Source organism: Amblyraja radiata, chromosome 9, assembly GCF_010909765.2.
Source record: "Amblyraja radiata isolate CabotCenter1 chromosome 9, sAmbRad1.1.pri, whole genome shotgun sequence".
Taxonomy (NCBI): domain Eukaryota; kingdom Metazoa; phylum Chordata; class Chondrichthyes; order Rajiformes; family Rajidae; genus Amblyraja; species Amblyraja radiata.
In genome coordinates, this window is record NC_045964.1 from 68,238,284 (window position 1) to 68,256,979 (window position 18,696).

The window sequence follows — 18,696 nt, forward strand, 5'->3', positions numbered from 1 at the left end:
GTGGGCCTTTGATAGCAGTTGAAGACTTCAAAGAAGTTTTACGATCAGAGCTGTTCTATTCTGCCCACACCAGCCATTTACACATTTGTAGCCCTCCTGCACATTAGGCCCTCATCACTTGGCCCTGGAAAAGAGAGGACAAGATTCCGGGTCCACCCAAGGTAACATTGGGAGTGTGGGATTTGGAGACACTTACTATGCGTTGTAACAAAGCATTACCATCTAGACTACAGCTTGTTAAAAGAGAGTACTTGCAATTTTAATGTCTTTCGTAAGCTAATTGATATTGACAGGTTCCTGAATAGCAAAGGTGTCAAAGGTTACGGGGAGAAGACAGGAGAATGGGGTTGAGAGGGGAAAATGGATCAGCCATGATCGAATAGTGGGGTGGGATCGATGGGCCGAATGGCTTAATACTATTTCTTGCAATCTTATAGGTCGGGAATACCCTTTCTGATCTTCTTCAAACGGGTGACATATGGGATTGTTTAGCTTTAATATAAGCTTGGCTAGCTAAATATCAAATTCAAAAGATGCCTTCCTGACAGTACACAACGCCCTTAATGATCCATTACATTGGCAGCCTACATTTTGAGCTTAAAATCAAACTGGCAGTGAGACTGTTACCAATTTGGTCAGTTCAGAAGGCTGTTGGTCCATGAAAGAACCTGAATTGTCTGCATTATCCTTTACCCCCGACCATGTCTGATGTCCTTACATTCAGCTAGTCTCATATGGCTTTCATATGTTGTAATAATCAGTAGACAACTGCATAATTGAATGAATGAATGAATGAATGAATGAATGAATGAATGAATGAATGAATGAATGAATACTTTATTGTCACATGATACAGTGAAATTCTTTGCATTCCCAAGGTATGCAAATAGTTGCCATGTAAAGGGCACCGACAAAGTTACAAAGTATCCCGAGCTTGGTCAACCTTTATTCTCCCCACTCCCCCCCCCACACTCCCCTTCGCTAACAGCAGTCCCCCCTCGATTGAAAACCATACAGTCAACATTACCTCAGATAAATAATTGTTGGCTTTTTCTTTTCATTGTTTCCACAGTGAAATACATCTTGTACGGATATATCGAGGATAAACTTACCAGCAGTCCCCATTTCGATCGGTTGCTGTTGCAAGCACGTATTTTTACTATACTGATTCTCTGGCAACGTGATAGTCTTCCATCCTCATTAACAATTCTGAACTCCATTCAAAAGCTTGTAGCATCGTAGGTGGCTTAATTTCTTCCTCACTTATTTTCAGAACAATAATTAGCGAAACCAGCCTAAATTCCTCTTCATGGCATTTGAATCCACTCATTAACCCATTTATTTTAAGGTAAATGTAACTTCACAAAGAGTACTGATGATTTATTTTGATAGGTCATTCACAATAATGGAATTTAATTACCTGATATTTCTGGAGCTTCACTTACTAAAGCATTTAAAAATGTGAAGAAAAATGGTTTTGATAATGCAATACATCCTTCTTGTTAAATGACAGATATGATTGTAATCCTCCGATCTTTTCTGAAAAAACTTATTTGCTTCTAATGATTCATTCAGGATCTTACATAGAAGGCCCAGTAATTCTTCTAAATCACTTTGCACACGGAAATCTGAATTTATTCTTTAAGTTAAGAAAAGGAAAAGCAAAAGGAGATTAATAGTGTAGGAGATGATAATAATGTTCTTTCTCCTTCCTCCGCCGCACCTGTCCTCCACTATCACCCTGAGCACCGGCACACCACAGGGCTGTGTACTGAGCCCCATGCTCTACTCCCTCTTCACACACCACTGTGTTCCTGCATTCGACACCAACACCATCGTCAAGTTTGCAGACGACACAACGGTGATCGGGCTGATCACCAACGGTGATGAAACAAAACACAGAGCGGAGGTGCAGAACCTGGCGGACTGGTGCTCACATAACAACTTGTCACTAAACACCTCCAAGACCAAGGAGCTGATTATTGACTTCAGGAGGTCACATAATGGAGAATACGCCCCAATCTCCATCTACGGGGACAGTGTGGAGAGAGTGTCCAGCTTTAAGTTTCTGGGCACTCACATTTCAGAGGACCTCACATGGTCCACCAACACCGCTGCGCTGGTCAAAAAGGCACAGCAACGACTCTTCTTTCTGAGAACATTGAAAAGGACTGGTCTGCCCCAACAGCTGCTGACAACCTTCTACCGCTGCACCACAGAGAGCATATTAACGTATGGCATCTCTGTGTGGTATCTCAGCTGCACGGAGGCGGAGAGGAGAGCTCTTCAGCGCGTCGTCCACAGAGCGCAGAAGATCATTGGGACACAGCTACCAGCCTTGGAGGGCATCTACCGCTCAGGAAGGCCATCAGCATTCACAAAGATTCCTCACACCCTTGTAATGGACTGTTCGAACTATTTCCCTCCGGCAGACGTTACAAGACCTTCTACGCCCGCACCTCCAGACTCAGGAACAGCTTCTTTCCCAGAGCTATAGCTGCTCTGAACGGGCCCTGCTGAGTGTCCCCCCCCCCCCACCCCCATGGACTGTCTCCCTCGGATGGTCACGTCGCACAGACACATCTGCACTTTAGTCTGTTTTGACTATTTTACTGTTGAAATGTTCTTTGTACAAACCATGTTCTCGGGGTATCTAAACCTAAATTTTAGTAGTTACTTAAGTTATGATGTCAGATGGAAGCTGCATACCCAAATCTCGTTGCACGTGCAATGACAATAAAATATATTATTATTATTATTATTATTATTATTATTATTATTATTATTATTATTATCATTATCATTATTATTATTATTATTATTATTATTATTATTATTATTATTATTAAGTAGCCCTCCCCCCCCTCCCCCCCCTCTCCTCCCCCCCCCTCTCCCCCCCCCCCTCTCCTCCCCCTCTCCTCCCCCCCTCCCTCCCCCCCCCCCCCCCCCCCCCCCCCCCCCCCCCCCCCCCCCCCTCTCACCTCCCCCCCCCCCCCCCCTCCCCTTCCCCCCCCCCCCCCCCCCCCCCCCGCCTCCCCCCCCCGCCTCCCCCCCTCCCCTCTCCCCCTCCCCCTCCCCCCCCCTCCTCCCCCCCCTCTCCTCCCCCCCCTCTCCTCCCCCCCCTCTCCTCCCCCCCCTCTCCTCCCCCCCCTCTCCTCCCCCCCCTCTCCTCCCCCCCCCTCTCCTCCCCCCCCCTCTCCTCCCCCCCCCTCTCCTCCCCCCCCCTCTCCTCCCCCCCCTCTCCTCCCCCCCCTCTCCTCCTCCCCCTCTCTCCCCCTCTCTCCCCCCCCCCCGTCCCCCCCCCCACCTCCCCCCCCCCTCCCTCCTCCCACCCTCTCTCCCCCTTCTCCCCCCCTCTCCTCCCCCCCCCTCTCCCCCTCCCCTCCCCCCCCCCCCCTCCCCCCCCCCTCTCCTCACTCTCCTCCCCCCCCCCTCTCCTCATGCGCCATGATCAGCCTCTCAAAGCACTTCATCGCCACAGACGTTAGTGCCACTGGACGATAGTCACGTCACCTTGCTCTTCTTGGGCACTGGTATTATTAATGCCCTTTTAAAGCAGGTGGGAACCTCAGACCTCAGAAGTGAGAGGTTGAAAATGTCCGTAAAAACTCCAGGTGGACTCGATAAGAAGAAGATAGATTGTATTGGTCAGAAAGATGCCATTTGACCCATTTTTTCCACAGGTGCTGTGGATAAATGAACTTTTGGTACAGTCCACTTCCCAGCATCCCTCTGCAATTGGATCCTCGACTTCCTCGACTTCCTCGACTTCCTCATTCACAGACCACAGTATGTCCGTATTGGTGGAAATGTGTCATCCTGGGAAAGGAAATATTTCAAGCCAGTGACTTTTCATCAGAATATTTGCAATAAAGACTGTAATCAATCAACAAATAGGGGGCAACACCGTGGCGCCCGAGTCCTGGGTTCGATCCTGACTACGGGTGCTTGACTATATGGAGTTTGTACGTTCTCTCCATGACCTGCGTGGGTTTTCCACATTTTGTTACGTTACAGCCTTACTCTAAAATGGATTTAAAAAAATTTGTAATCAGCAATCTACACACAATACCCCAAATAAAAAGCGAAAACAGGTGTTTATAAAATTTTGCAAAGTAATTAAAAAGAAATAACTGAAATATCACATTTACATAAGTATTCAGATCCTTTACTCAGTACTTTGTTGAGGTACCTTTGGCAGCGATTACAGCCTCAGGTCTTCTTGGGTATCACACTACAAGCTTGGCACACCTGTATTTGGGTAATTTCTCCCATTCTTCTCTGCAGATCCTCTCAAGCTCTGTCAGGTTGGATGGGGGGAGTCGATGCGCAGCTATTTTCAGGTCCCTCCAAAGATGTTCGATCGGGTTCAAGTTCGGGCTTTGGCTGGGCCACTCAAGGACATTCACAAACTTGTCACAAAGCCACTTCTGCGTTGTTTTGGCTGTGTGCTTAGGGTTGTTGTCATGTTGGGAGGTGAACCACCGCCCCAGTCTGAGGTCTAGAACATGCTGGAGCAAGGATCTCTCTGTACTTTGCTCCGTTCATCTTTCCCTCGATCCTGACTAGTCTCCCAGTTCCTGCTGCTGTAAAATATCCCCACAGCATGATGCTGCCACCACTATGCTTCACTGTAGGCATGGTATTAGCCAAGCGATGAGCGGTGCCTGGTTTCCTGCAGACCAGAGAATCTTGGTTCATCAGACCAGAGAATCTTGTTTAGGTGCTTTTTGGCAAACTCCAAGCGGGCTGTCATGTGCCTTTTACTGAGGAGTGGCTTCCGTCTGGCCACTCTACCATAAAGGCCTGATTGGTGGAGTGCTGCAGATATAGTTGTTCTTCTGGAAGTTTCTCCACAGAGGAACTCTGGAGTTCTGTCAGAGTGACCATTGGGTTCTTGGTCACCTCCCTGACCAAGGCCCTTCTCCCCCGATTGCTCAGTTTGGCCGGGTGGCCAGCTGTATGAAGAGTCCTGGTGGTTCCAAAGTTCTTCCATTTAAGAATGACGGAGGCCACTGTGCTCTTTGGGACCTGCAATGCTGCAGAAAGTGTTTTATACCCTTCCCCAGATCTGTGTCTCAACACAATCCTGCTCGGAGGTCTACAGACAATTCCTTCGTCTTCATGGCTTGGGTTTTGCTCTGACATGCACTGTCAACTGTGGGACCTTATATAGACAGGTGTGTGCCTTTCCAAATCATGTCCAATTAATTTAATTTACCACTGGTGGACTCCAATCAAGTTGTCGAAACATCTCAAGGATAATCAATGGAAATAGGATGAACCAAAGCTCAATTTTGAGTGTCATAGCAAAGAGTCTGAATACTTATGTAAATGTGATATTTCAATTATTTATTTTAATTACTTTGCAAACATTTCTAAACACCTTTTTTCACTTCTTTATTATGGGGTATTGTGTGTAGATTGATGATTAAAAGAAAGATTTTAAAATAAGGCTGTAATGTAACAAAATGTGGAAAAAGTGAAGGGGTCTGAATACTTTCTGAATGTACTGTAAATGCCTATTTTCTCCAAGATACCACAAAGGTAGGGAGATCTACAAATGGTCACATCACATGTATAGTATAACCATGTTCTGAATGGAAACGATTCTACTCGAGTTTGGAATAATTGGACAGTTGTGCGAACGGATTTGATATTGCAGATAATTGAAAGTCATCCCTGATCTAAATGTGTGTGTGCAATGCTATCACTGGCTGAAATGTGTTTAAGAAAAAATGCTATCTCCCAGTATCAATGTCCCTTACTTCACTGAGCACACATGCGCAAAGAAAAATCTCTTTAAGGATCAACAGCTGATTTATTTAATGCAAACTAATGCCTGAAATACCCTATGCATGCTGACCTTGAGGAATCACTTTCTGCATATCATATATTGGCTAGCAATCTGCTCATCGAGTCCATTAATCCTCTATGTAGTTAATTTCCTTTGCAGCTTTCGAAGTATACATGTTTTCTATTGAGACTGCGACCAAATGGATTTTCTTTGTGCTGCCTTTACTAAATGTTACAAAGATTAGTAAATCCATAGGGTAGTAGTACATTTCTTATTCGACAATTTATGTTTTGGATAAACCAAAAATTGCAAACTATTTTATTTTTAATTTTTTTTGCTGGAGAAATGATTCTGCCGTTTTGAAAAGGTTAAACTCGCTGCTTGCAATGCTTTACGGATGACACATGCTTGTGTTTCTTATCTGCTGTTTCAGACGAGTATCAGCGAGTTCCCCAGGGGTCTGAATGCATCAATCCTTAGCTCATCCATCCTTTTGCTCGAATTTCAGTCTGTGTTTAGTTCCCTCGAAAATGCACATTTTGTTAGCAACAAAAGCATCACTCCACTAGCTCTTCGAGATCTCCAGTGCTCCGATAAAACCGCTGCTTCACAGGAGAAATGCAAGTTGACACTGACACTTTTGTTATTCAATATGTACTTTGACTTAAGAAATACCCTGCCCTTGTGTAAAATGCAAAACCTTCAACATTCATCTGGAGAGAGGAAGAAATGTGGTGCTTAGTGATAAAAACTGTGAAACATATTTTAGGAATGCACTTTCAGATTTACTGGCCCATTGCATTTTAACATCCACTAGTCCAACATCTTAGATTAAGCAAGTTCTGTGCTGACTTTATTTAACCTTGCGATACACTGTAGACATTAACTGTGAATGTAGACTTGATAACCTGAGGTGACTGGTAGTGCCTCTTTTGCCTGACTCCCTCATCAATCATGCCTATTGCATCTTGTGTAATTCATCCTTGGTTGAGATATCTTTTGAAATCTGATAATTGGACAAGATGCTCATAGTAGAACCGATTGGGTAGAAACCACACTTACACAAAAAAAAACTTCCTGTAAAATAATCCCCTGATGCAATTTGGTCCTTCCAAACTTGCCAGGGACTTCACCCTGTCCATTTGCAAGCACTCAGCCTGCATTAGGATCTCAGCACATGATTAGGCCTCTAAGTATATGAGCGGTTTAATCGTCATATGTACTGGGACCAGAACAATTAAATTCTTATTTGCTGCTGCTTTGTAGGCACATTAATGCAACAACAAAATTAATAGATATATATATATATAAGCAATTCTAGAGTAAATTATTAGTTATACTTGTTAACCCGGCCATAATAGTTCAAGCTAAGTGGCGGCACAGTGACAGAGTTGATGACTTACAGCACCAGAGACCTGGCATCGATCCTGACTATTGCTGCTGTCTGTACAGAGTTTGTACATTCTCCCTGTGACCGCGTGGGTTTTCTCCGGGTGCTCCGGTTTCCTCCCACATTCCAAAGACGTACAGGTTTGTAGATTAATTGGCTTTGGTAAAATGTTAACTTGCCCCTATTGTGTAGGATAGTGCTCGTGTACGGGAATCGCTGGTCGGCACGGTCTCCGTGGGCCAAAGGGCCTGTTTCCGTGCTGACTCTCTAAACTAAACTAAAGTATGCAGTGCATCCTCATACAAAGTCACGGTACTAAAACAGGGCCAGGGAAGAATTCCTTGAAGATAATGCCTAGAAAGGGGAAAAATAGTGAATGTTACAATATTAAACTTTGAAGTGGCATTAAACAGAAGTTTAGGATTTCACCGACATATTTTCAAGACGTGCAAATGAAAGTATTTTTAACATCTAGCTAACGTGGTTCAAGAGCTTTTCTAGTTGAGACCAGAATGAAGTAATACAACTTCCAAGACACTGGTACAAATCTGGCTATTTATTGTTTTTTTTTAGTTTAGTTTAGAGATACAGCGCAGAAACAGGCCCTGCAGCCCACCAAACCCATGCCGACCAGTACTATTCTGCAGACTAGACATCATTTACAATTTTACCTAAACCATTTAACCTACAAACCTGCATGTGTTTGGAGCATAGGTGGAAACCGGAGCTCCCGGAGAAAACCCACATGGTCACTGGTAGAACGTACAAACTCGGTACAGACAACACCCGTAGTCAGGATTGAACCAGGGTCCCTGGTTCTAGAGGGTCCCTGGTTCTGTAAGGCAGTGATTCTACCGCTACACCACTGTGCTGCCCATTTGGTTTGATGTCGGATCGATATTCACAAATGAAACATATTGGCACCAAATGCTTTACTGAAGTCTTTACAGCCCTGGTCCTTTTTCAAGTAGTATAATTCTCATTTGCAAACAATGCTGAATTGTCTATGCTTATGATGCCACTTTATTAGGCTTTGTCGAATAAACCTTGCAGATAACGCACTGACTTTGATTATCTCACATGACAGAACAAGCATCCAAACCAGCCAAAGGTGACATGTCTTCCAATCTGGAAAATACTAATTCTGAACGGAACGCTTATAAAAAGAGGCGAAGGATTCAATGCTCGGCAGTTTGAATTCTTTGGTTTCTCTACTCATTTCAAATGATGGTCAGCTTCAGGATGGAAGAGGTTAGATATTTTTGTCCCAGGGGAGAAACTAAATAGGAGAAACAATTGATGAGATAGGAAGATCGGATGGCACAATGGCGCAGCGGTAGAATGCAGCACCGGAGACCCGGGTTCGATCCCGACTATGGGTGTTGCCTATACGGAGCTTGTACGTTCTCCACGTTTCCTCCCACACTCCAAAGCCATAGATTAATTGGCTTGGTATAAGTGTAAATGTAAAAATTGTCCCTAGTGTGTGTAGTGTAGTGTTAATGTGCGCGGATCGCTGGTCCTACACGGACCCGGTGGGCCAAAAGGCCTATTTCCACATTGTATCTCTAAACCAAACTAAAAAAACTGTACTAAACTAAACTAAATCTCCAAACGTTTTATAAGGAAGAATGGTTCCTTCAGCCATTTAAGAATGAATAACAGTTCATTCAGGACATAAATTTAATAAGCTAAATTAATAACATTTTTATTGAGCTTCATGAAAAGATATAGCACACTTACAAGATCAATGTATTTCCCCAACTAATAGCTCAGACAAAATGTTAATAGAAATAAATTTTATAACACTATTGGGGAAACAGAGCTGTGATCAGTTATAGTCTAGGATATAATACGATAATCTTCCATTTTAACTCGAGAAATGCTGTCTTTGGATTTTGTCTCATGAGGCTGAAGATTTGTAATGGCATTAAATTGATGGCAGGTGTCATTTTGCTTTATGCTTCACGAGTTCAAGCATAGTGGTCAACTTTCATGCAATGGATGCTTGCCAATATTCAAAACTATAGAAGCAATCAGTAAATCTTTGGAATTCACTGCTATGGAGGGTCTGGAGACTCAACCAATCGATATATTTGATTTCTCTAACTTCAAGTAACCCTTGCATTCCCTCTCTCTCCATCCCTCCCCCACCCAAGTCATTGTACAAGCTTCAAAGTCGTCTTGTTGAGACTCATTGTCTGTAACTCATTTTCACCTGCCCCACAGCTAACAGTGGCCTGTATCCTTTATCCTCATTACTTCTTTGCATATTTTTCATTCATTTGATTGTTCTATATCTCTCTATATCACCATTTATATCTCTCATGTTCCTTTCCCCTGACTCTCAGTCTTAACATAGAAACATAGAAACATAGAAAATAGGTGCAGGAGTAGGCCATTCGGCCCTTCGAGCCTGCACCGCCATTCAATATGATCATGGCTGATCATCCAACTCAGTATCCTGTACCTGCCTTCTCTCCATACCCCCTGATCCCTTTAGCCACAAGGGCCACATCTAACTCCCTCTTAAATATAGCCAATGAACTGTGGCCTCAACTACCTTCTGTGGCAGAGAATTCCACAGATTCACCACTCTCTGTGTAAAAAATGTTTTTCTCATCTCGGTCCTAAAAGATTTCCCTCTTATCTTTAAACTGTGATCCCTTGTTCTGGACTTCCCCAATATCGGGAACAATTTCCTGCATCTAGCCTGTCCAACCCCTTAAGAATTTTGTACGTTTCTATGAAGATCCCCCCTCAATCTTCTAAATTCTAGCGAGTACAAACCAAGTCTATCCAGTCTTTCTTCATATGAAAGTCCTGACATCCCAGGAATCAGTCTGGTGAACCTTCTCTGTACTCCCTCTATAGCAAGAATGTATTTTTTTCAGATTAGGAGACCAAGACTGTACGCAATACTCCAGGTGTGGTCTCACCAAGACCCTGTACAACTGCAGTAGAACCTCCCTGCTCTTATACTCAAATCCTTTTGCTATGAATTACGAAGAAGTGTCTAGACCCGAAACGTCACCCATTCCTTTTCTCCAGCGATGCTGTCTGACCCGCTGAGTTACTCCAGCTTTTTGTGTCTAACTTCGATATACTTGAGGAGACAGATAAATTTTGAGGATCAAGGAATCATGGATTATGAAGTTGATCTCATCTGCATGTAAATGATTCATATCGCTCTTTTCGTTGGACTTCGATGTTCAGATCTAAAAGTTTCTTAAACAACACGATCGTATTTGCCTCCACTGTGTAAAAAAAAAACTTGTCCCGTACATCTCCATTAAACTTCCCCCCCCTCATCTTCTAGCCATACCCTCCAGTGCTGGACATTTCCCCCTAGGAACAAGGTTTTGACTGTCTACCTTATCTATGCCTCTCATAATTTTTGGATACTTCTATCAAGTCTCCCCTCAGCCTCTGACGTTCCAGAGAAAACCATCCAAGTCTATACAACCTCTCCCTGTAGCTGAAACCCTCTAATCTAGGCAGCATTCTGGTAAACCTCATCTCCAACATTTCCAGAATCTGCACATATTTCCTGTAATGGGACGACCAGGATTGCAGCCTAATTGCAGCCTAAACAAAATCCTATAGAGCTGCATCATGAGATTCTGTAACTAATCCTTTCAATTGGTACTTCCCCATTTAGAGGCTCCAGAAAAACCTATTCTTCACTTAATATTTTGATCATTCTGGTCTTATTTGGATTCAGGTTAGTTTTGTTGTAATTTAGACAATAGACAATAGACAATAGGTGCAGGAGTAGGCCATTCGGCCCTTCGAGCCAGCACTGCCATTCAATGTGATCACATGGGTGATCATCCCCAATCAGTACCCCGTTCCTGCCTTCTCCCCATATCTCCTGACTACGCATCTTTAAGATTTAAAATTTCTTTAACATTTACACCAAGGTGCAATAAAATTCCTTGTTTAGTTTAGTTTAGAGATACAGTGCAGAAAGAGGACCTTTGGCCCACCGAGTCCGCACCGACCAGCGATCCCCGCACATTAACATTATCCTGCATTAGGGACAATTTTTACATTTATAGCAAGCCGATTAGCCTACACTGTACGTCTTTGGAGTGTGGGAGGAAACCGAAGTTCTTGGAGGAAACCCACGCAAGTCACGGGGAGAACGTACAAACTCCGTACAGACATGCACCCGTAGCCAAGGTTGAACACGGGTCTCTGGTGCTGTAAGACAGCAACTCTACCACTGCACCAATGTGCCATGTTCGCATGAAGCTCGTAGACTACATAGTGCACATGATAATGAAAGACACAATAGTCAGTACAGCGACAAATGCCAAACAAAGGAATGGTGCAAAAAAAAAACCTGAAGTGCAATTACAAAATAACCGAATAAGCTGGAGATACGAGTGAGAGAGTATGACCGTTCCTCCAGGAAGGTACATAAAGGCAGCTTGTTGGTGGAGCTTTGGACCAGTGCAGTGAAGGCATGACAGGTCACGGGACGATCAGATGGAGGGCAGGACTGGGGCAGTGAAAATGTGACTAAAACCAGATGAATCTTGCATATAGACCAGTGGGCTGTTTCTATGCATTCTGTACATAACTGAGATTATACTTGCATTTGGCAATAATAGAAACCTAGAAACATAGAAAATAGGTGCAGGAGTAGGCCATTCGGCCCTCTGAGCCAGCACCGCCATTCAATATGATCATGGCTGATCAAACAAAATCAGTACCCCGTTCCTGCTTTCTCCCCAAATCCCTTGATTCTGTTAGCCCTAAGAGCTATATCTAACTCTCTCTTGAATACATCCAGTGAATTGGCCTCTACTCCCTTCTGTGGCAGTGAATTCCATGATATAATTATTTATGATTAACTCATAATCTTACTGAACTGTGTGAGGAAAAAAAAATAGAATTTCGCTGTACCTTGGTACACATGATAATAAAGAGTTATTGAACCTTCAGGAAAGAAATGGCAAGGAGGAGTTACCAGAAGGTAATAGAGGGAAAATAAAAAATATAGACTTTTCTGTTATAGTCGTCCTTATGCATATCTTAAATGTCATTTGACAATGGCAGAGCGAAAATCAAACTCCTTGAAAAATATCCGGTCAACGATAACGACAAATGTTTGGATTATTTTCCACATTTGCGGGAAAACGCAGCTTGGGCAACAGAATCAGGACATTTGAATTACAAGTTTAAACGGTGAAACTAATATATTGGTTAACAAATGATGTCTGAGGTATTACAAATAAGATGTAATCTCGAATCAAAGTGAGCGCTGTACGACCTTAAAAAAAAAAGCCAGGCTGTGTAAAAGGGATACTACTCGCTTAATAGCTGCTTCTTGAGTAAACTGGAAAAAAATTGAGCCTGTCATCTTTGGACATGGTCGACAAAATGTTCACACAGTCCCCAGAGGATTTAATTATTGAAACTTCTCAGTCAGTCCAATTCGATTGAACCGAAAAGGTCACTCGGCACAGTCCATTTCTGTTAAAAGAGTAAAGAGTGAGTGAACCTTGGAGCTCCATTTATCCACTACTCTCCGCCATCAAGAGATAAAACAAAATAAAGTGATGTACCTGACAAGAGGGAGCCGGGATTCCAGCGTATGAGAATGTACTCAATGTTATCAGACTCAAGGTCACATAATTTTTCACCCTGCTTTCGAATTGCACTATCAAGATGTAATTTCATCAATATTCTTCCCAGTAAATTACCTCTGCCGACAGAACACTACATAACTGCTTTTCCAAGTCTTCAATCCCTACCAAATGGCCTGTGCACAACACATGGCTAGACTTCTGACAGTAGAAAAAAAAAATAGATGATTCAGTCAACATGTCATTCGGGCGATAATAAATGGGAACCCGCGGCTGATAAGCATGCATTCAATCAATAAAAAGAGAATTCTATTAAACCGCCCACGGACGATCAGAGCTAAACACGACCCAGGAAGTCAATCCTTGTGTACAAAAGACAGTGGACCTAAAGCAACTTTACAGCCAAATAGACTGGCTTAAAAACAAATGGAGCAAATTATTGTGCTGCTATACCTGACATAAAGACAATAACAAAGGTATTGCCTAATGGTGGCAGAATAGGCATACCCCATATATAATGTGGGATTCAGCTGCTTACATCATGGGATTTCGGCCATTATTTACCTCTGAAATGCAGTTTAATACCAGTGCTCTCTGCTTATCTCCCTCCACAAATTAATTTAAAAAAATAAAAATTCAGTGGCGAAACTAAACTTCAATCAGGGACTCATCCAACAATGGACTGAAATCTATTCACAAAAGATATATTGACTCGTGTCAAATTGGTTGAACTGCAGTAATGTGCTGTAAATGTTACCCATAACTGCCTGCTTTTGTTCACAAGTTCGCAAGCTATAGGAGTAGAATTAGGCCATTCGGCCCATCGGTTCTACTCTGCCATTCAATCATGGCTGATCGCTGTCTCCTATTCCCATTTTCCTGCCTTCTCCCCATAACCCTAGGCACCCGTTCGAACCAAGGAGGGATTGATTGATTTTGGGAGATTGATCAATTTTGCCTTGGCATCCAATGGTATCGCCCGTACAAAATGGCCTTTCAGGAGTGAGTTCCTAAAGTTTTGTCAAACGGGTTCCTCAAGTCCAACATGTTAATGCCCAACGCTGCAGAAAAATACTTTGCCCCATTCGAGAAAAGATGTAGTTGTTTTGGAAAGTGTACAGAGGAGGTTTTCCAGAATGCTGCCTGCATTGGAGCTCATCTAGAGCCTGGATTAGAGCCCTGTTTCAGCTACAGGGAGAGTTTATTAGTTGAGAAATACAGGGCGGAAACAGGCTCTTCGGCCCACTGAGTCTGCGCCGACCAGCAATCCCCGCACACTTACACCATCCTACACACATTAGGGACAATTTTACATTATACCGAGCCAATTAACTTACAAACCCGTACGTGTTTGGAGTGTGGGAGGAAACTGAAAATCTCGGAGAAAACCCACCAAGGTCACAGGAAGAACATACAAATTCTGTACAGAGTAGCAACCTTCATCAGCATCATACCCGAGTCACTGGCGCTGTAAGGCAATAGCTCTACCGCTCCACCACCATGCTGCCCAAGAGGTTGGATAGACTTGGATTGTTTTCTCTGGAACTTCGGAGGTTGAGGGGAGACGTGATAGTAGTATAGAAAATTATGAGAGACACTCAGAACCTTCTTCCCAATGGGTGGAAATGTCCAAGCCACGTGTGTACATGGAAGAAGTTAGCTGTGCACCTCCCTTAACTATTTAGGCTGAAAGTTTGTCAAATAACTACCAAATAAAAACTGAAAAATAAGTACAAGTTACAATTCAATGTCAACCCAGATATAGAAATGGAGAGAAATAAAATGGATTGAGTGAAAAGACAAATACATTTTTAGCACCAAAAAATCAAACCCAGTTGAAGCAAGACTCTGGGCGTGCAATGTTTAATGCCTCAAATACCAAAGGGAGAGACTGACCCTAATAAAACTTACATTAATTGGAAAGCTAAGGACAAGAAATAACTTAGATAAGAAATGGTGGTGCAGGTGGTGCAGCGGTAGAGTTGCTGCCTTACAGTGCCAGAGACCCAGGTTCGATCCTGACTACAGGTGTTTGCGGTATGGAGTTTGTACGGTCTCCCCGTGACCTGTGTGGGTTTTCTCCGGGTGCTCCGATTTCCTCCCTCACTCCAAAGACGTACAGGTTTGTAGGTTAATAGGCTTCAATAAAATAGTGTGTAGGTAGTGCCAGTCTTTGGTCGGAGTGGACTCGGTGGGCCTGTATATCTCAACTAAACATTAAGACAAACAACAGAATTACAACTGAGAATTATAAATGGACAAGGCTTAACTTTATGCTGAGTTCAGTTTGTATCTACTAGCAGACACAGAAACTTCACAAAGTTCATAGCCTATCACTGTGAAACATTAGCTGTTGACATCATAACACCATAAGATTCACCACCCTCTGACTAAAGAAATTCCTCCTCATCTCCATCCGAAAAGAACGTCCTTTAATTCTGAGGCTACAATCTCTAGTCCTAGATATAATATTTCCCCCAATTTAGCTGTGGAGCGGCACATCCCAGGACTGCAACTTCTGACCAACTGCATTTAACCACACGTCTACCACTTGCCTGAAGAGCTGCTGTAAAACCTGCTAATAAATTATTGCAAGCACCATTAGCTACTCCATTATTCTGACTGCAAGTTATAGCCCACAAAAGTACGCTTTATAATTTTATCATGTGACTGAATATACTCCCGACTAAAAATTTATAGTTTAAAGACGTGCACTTTTCCTGTGTAATTTTTCCATCATACCTCCATAGTTTAAGCTGTATCTGTTCATAAAATATATACACTAAGAGTCTGAAAGCTGATGCATGTAGGGGACAGATGCAGCAGCAAATCACATGCTCACCAAAGCCTTCTTCTGCAGTTGTATAGGGCTCTGGCGAGACCACATCTGGAGTATTGTGTACAGTTTTGGTCTCCTAATTTGAGGAAGGACATCCTTGTGATTGAGGCAGTGCAGCGTAGGTTCACGAGATTGATCCCTGGGATGGCGGGACTGTCATATGAGGAAAGATTGAAAAGGCTAGGCTTGTATTCACTGGAGTTTAGAAGGATGAGGGGGTATCTTATAGAAACATATAAAATTATAAAAGGACTGGACAAGCTATTTGCAGGAAAAATGCTCCCAATGTTGGGCGAGTCCAGAACCAGGGGCCACAGTCTTAGAATAAAGGGGAGGTAATTTAAGACTGAGGTGAGAAAAAACTTTTTCACCCAGAGAGTTGTGAATTTATGGAATTCCCTGCCACAGAGGGCAGTGGAGGCCAAGTCACTGGATAGATTTAAGAGAGAGTTACATAGAGCTCTAGGAGCTAGTGGAGTCAAGGGATATGGGGAGAAGGCAGGCACGGGTTATTGATAGGGGACGGTCAGCCATGATCACAATGAATGGCGGTGCTGGCTCGAAGGGCCGAATGGCCTCCTCCTGCACCTATTTTCTATGTTTCTTCTCCACTCTGTTCTATGCCTCATCCACTCTCCTGCCCAATCACCACTGTCCAAAGATATGGCGCAGCGGTAGAGTTGCTGCCTCGTCCGTTCACCCTGTGACTGCGTGTGTTTTCTCCGGGTGCTTTGTTTTCCCGCCATATTCCAGAGACGTACAGGTTTGTAGGTTAATTGGCTTCGATAAACATTGGAAATTGCCCCTTGTGCGTTGGATCATGCTGGTGTGCTGGGATCGCTGGTCGGTGTGAACACTTTGAGCCGAAGGGCCCGTTTCTGCGCTGTATCTCTAAACTAAACTAATAAATAACAATGAGTTCAAGTTCAAGTTCAAGTGAGTCAAGTGAGTTTATTGTCATGTGTCCCTGTATAGGACAATGAAATTCTTGCTTTGCTTAAGCACACAGCAAATAGTAGGCATTTACTACAAAACAGATAAATGTGTTCATATACCATGATATAAATATATACACACATGAATAAATAAACTGGTAGTGCAAATAACAGAAAGTGGTTGCTAATAATCAGAGTTTTGTCCGAGCCAGGTTTAATAGCCTGATGGCTGAGGGGAAGTAGCTATTCCTGAACCTGGTTGTTGCAGTCTTCGAGCCAGCACCGCCATTCATTGTGAACATGGCTGATCGTCCCCTATCAATAACCCGTGCCTGCCTTCTCCCCATATCCCTTGACTCCACTAGCTCCTAGAGCTCTATCTAACTCTCTCTTAAATCTATCCAGTGACTTGGCCTCCACTGCCCTTTGTTGTGGGGTGTAAAACTCAAACACTTTGTTGCTCGCTTGCAGTATTATCTCTTGGGGATTTGCTGTTTTCATCAGCAGTTATACTTGACTTTTTATACCTGATATTGGACTTTTACTTGACATTCTCCCAAAGCATAACAACCCACCATCTGTCATTGGCTGCTCCACTGTAAGCTCTCTCAGGCCAAATGTAATACTGTGTGGTCAGAGTTGGCAGGGAGACAGCAATTTTGTTTAATTAGGGACTCAGAAGCCTGTTATTTGATACCTATCTAGCAGATGGCAGGCTGCTATTCCATTCCCCTCTCTCAGCACAATCTGGTCAGTCAAGACGGATAATGGGATACCCATCACACCACCTTTAACTCAGGCCAAATGGTTTGCATTTCTGGTGTTCATTAGGTTGAGGGTCGATAGACTTGTACAATAGTACCGTTTCATCTTTGCATCTGTTCAGACATGCCATTTTGCTAGTAACACAACCTCAGGTAACTTCTCTCCATAGAATATTATGACACTTTCTTTTCTTTTGTACCCTAATTAAACCAGCAATGCTACCCCTAACATGTCAGTCTGAATGACATTTCCAGCACTGTTTCAAATCGTAATTTGTCCATTTCAAACACATTAATATTTTGTTATTGTCACGTGCAGTGAACAGTGAAAAGCTTTGTCTTTTGCATGCTATCCAATCAAAGACTAGATACTGTATATATATATATATATATACACACACACACACGCACACACATATATATATATATATATATATATATAGATACTAGACCTAGTACAGACCCGTTGGGTCTGCTCCCCCAACGCAGCCGTTCCCTACCCGTAGCGCCCATGGGAGACGTGGTCCTCCAACTGAAGATTCGAGCACTCAGCAGTGCGGCTGTTTTTAAGTGGCGTCTTTGAGGAGAGAGGTGGGCTCCAGCAGCCGTTATGGTCGCTGGCCAGCAGGAAGCAACAAAATGAGTGAGTGGTGGGGGGGAGAAGGATTTTATTGAAAATGTGTACATAAACACAACAAAATTTAATGAGGAGTGGATACTTGGAATGAAAAGTGAAATCTCTACCGAAATGGAAAAAATCTGGGCATTTGTGGGTCTGGTGTTGGCATAGCAACGAATCAAAGGCTGGCAGCCACAAGTCAGGCAGAAACACACACACACACACAGCCAACCAGCAGCCACAGAGTTTTAATATTATATAGAAGATATATAGATATAGATAGATATGAATACAATCAGCCATCCACAGTGCACAGATGAAGGGCACAACATGTAGTGAAAGATATTACACTGAAGTCCAATAAAGTATATGGGACTAGGGGAGAATACGTGTTCGACACGGACTAGAAGGGTCGAGATGGCCTGTTTCCGTGCTGTAATTGTTATATGGTTATATGGTTATAAGCCATAAGGTCATAAGGGATAGGAGTAGAATGAGGCCATTCGGCCCATCAAGTCTACTCCACCATTCAGTCGTGGCTGATCTATCTCTCCCTCCCAACCCCTTCTCCCCATAACCTCTGACACCTGTACAAATCAAAAATCTATCTATCCCTGCCTTAAAAATACCCACTAACTTGGCCTCTGCAGCCTTCTGTGGCAAAGAATTCCACAGATTAAGTCCAATTAAAGATAGTTCAAAGGTCTCCAATGAGTTAGATGGAGGGGAAGGTGGGTCACGACCGCACTCTAGCT

At 43.3% G+C, this 18,696-nt stretch overlaps 1 long non-coding RNA gene across 2 annotated transcripts in view; it reads left to right on the forward strand.

Moving 5' to 3' along the window:
• LOC116977246 overlaps positions 1-18,696 on the forward strand; it is a 52,297-nt gene that overhangs the window by 16,226 nt on the left and 17,375 nt on the right. The window contains exon 3 of one of the 2 annotated variants that reach the window (XR_004413154.1): positions 1,073-1,240. The exons of the other annotated variant lie outside the window; for it this stretch is intronic. This is a non-coding gene — a long non-coding RNA (uncharacterized LOC116977246). Of the gene's footprint in view, positions 1-1,072; positions 1,241-18,696 lie in introns of those variants that run through there. 2 annotated transcript variants of the gene reach the window in all.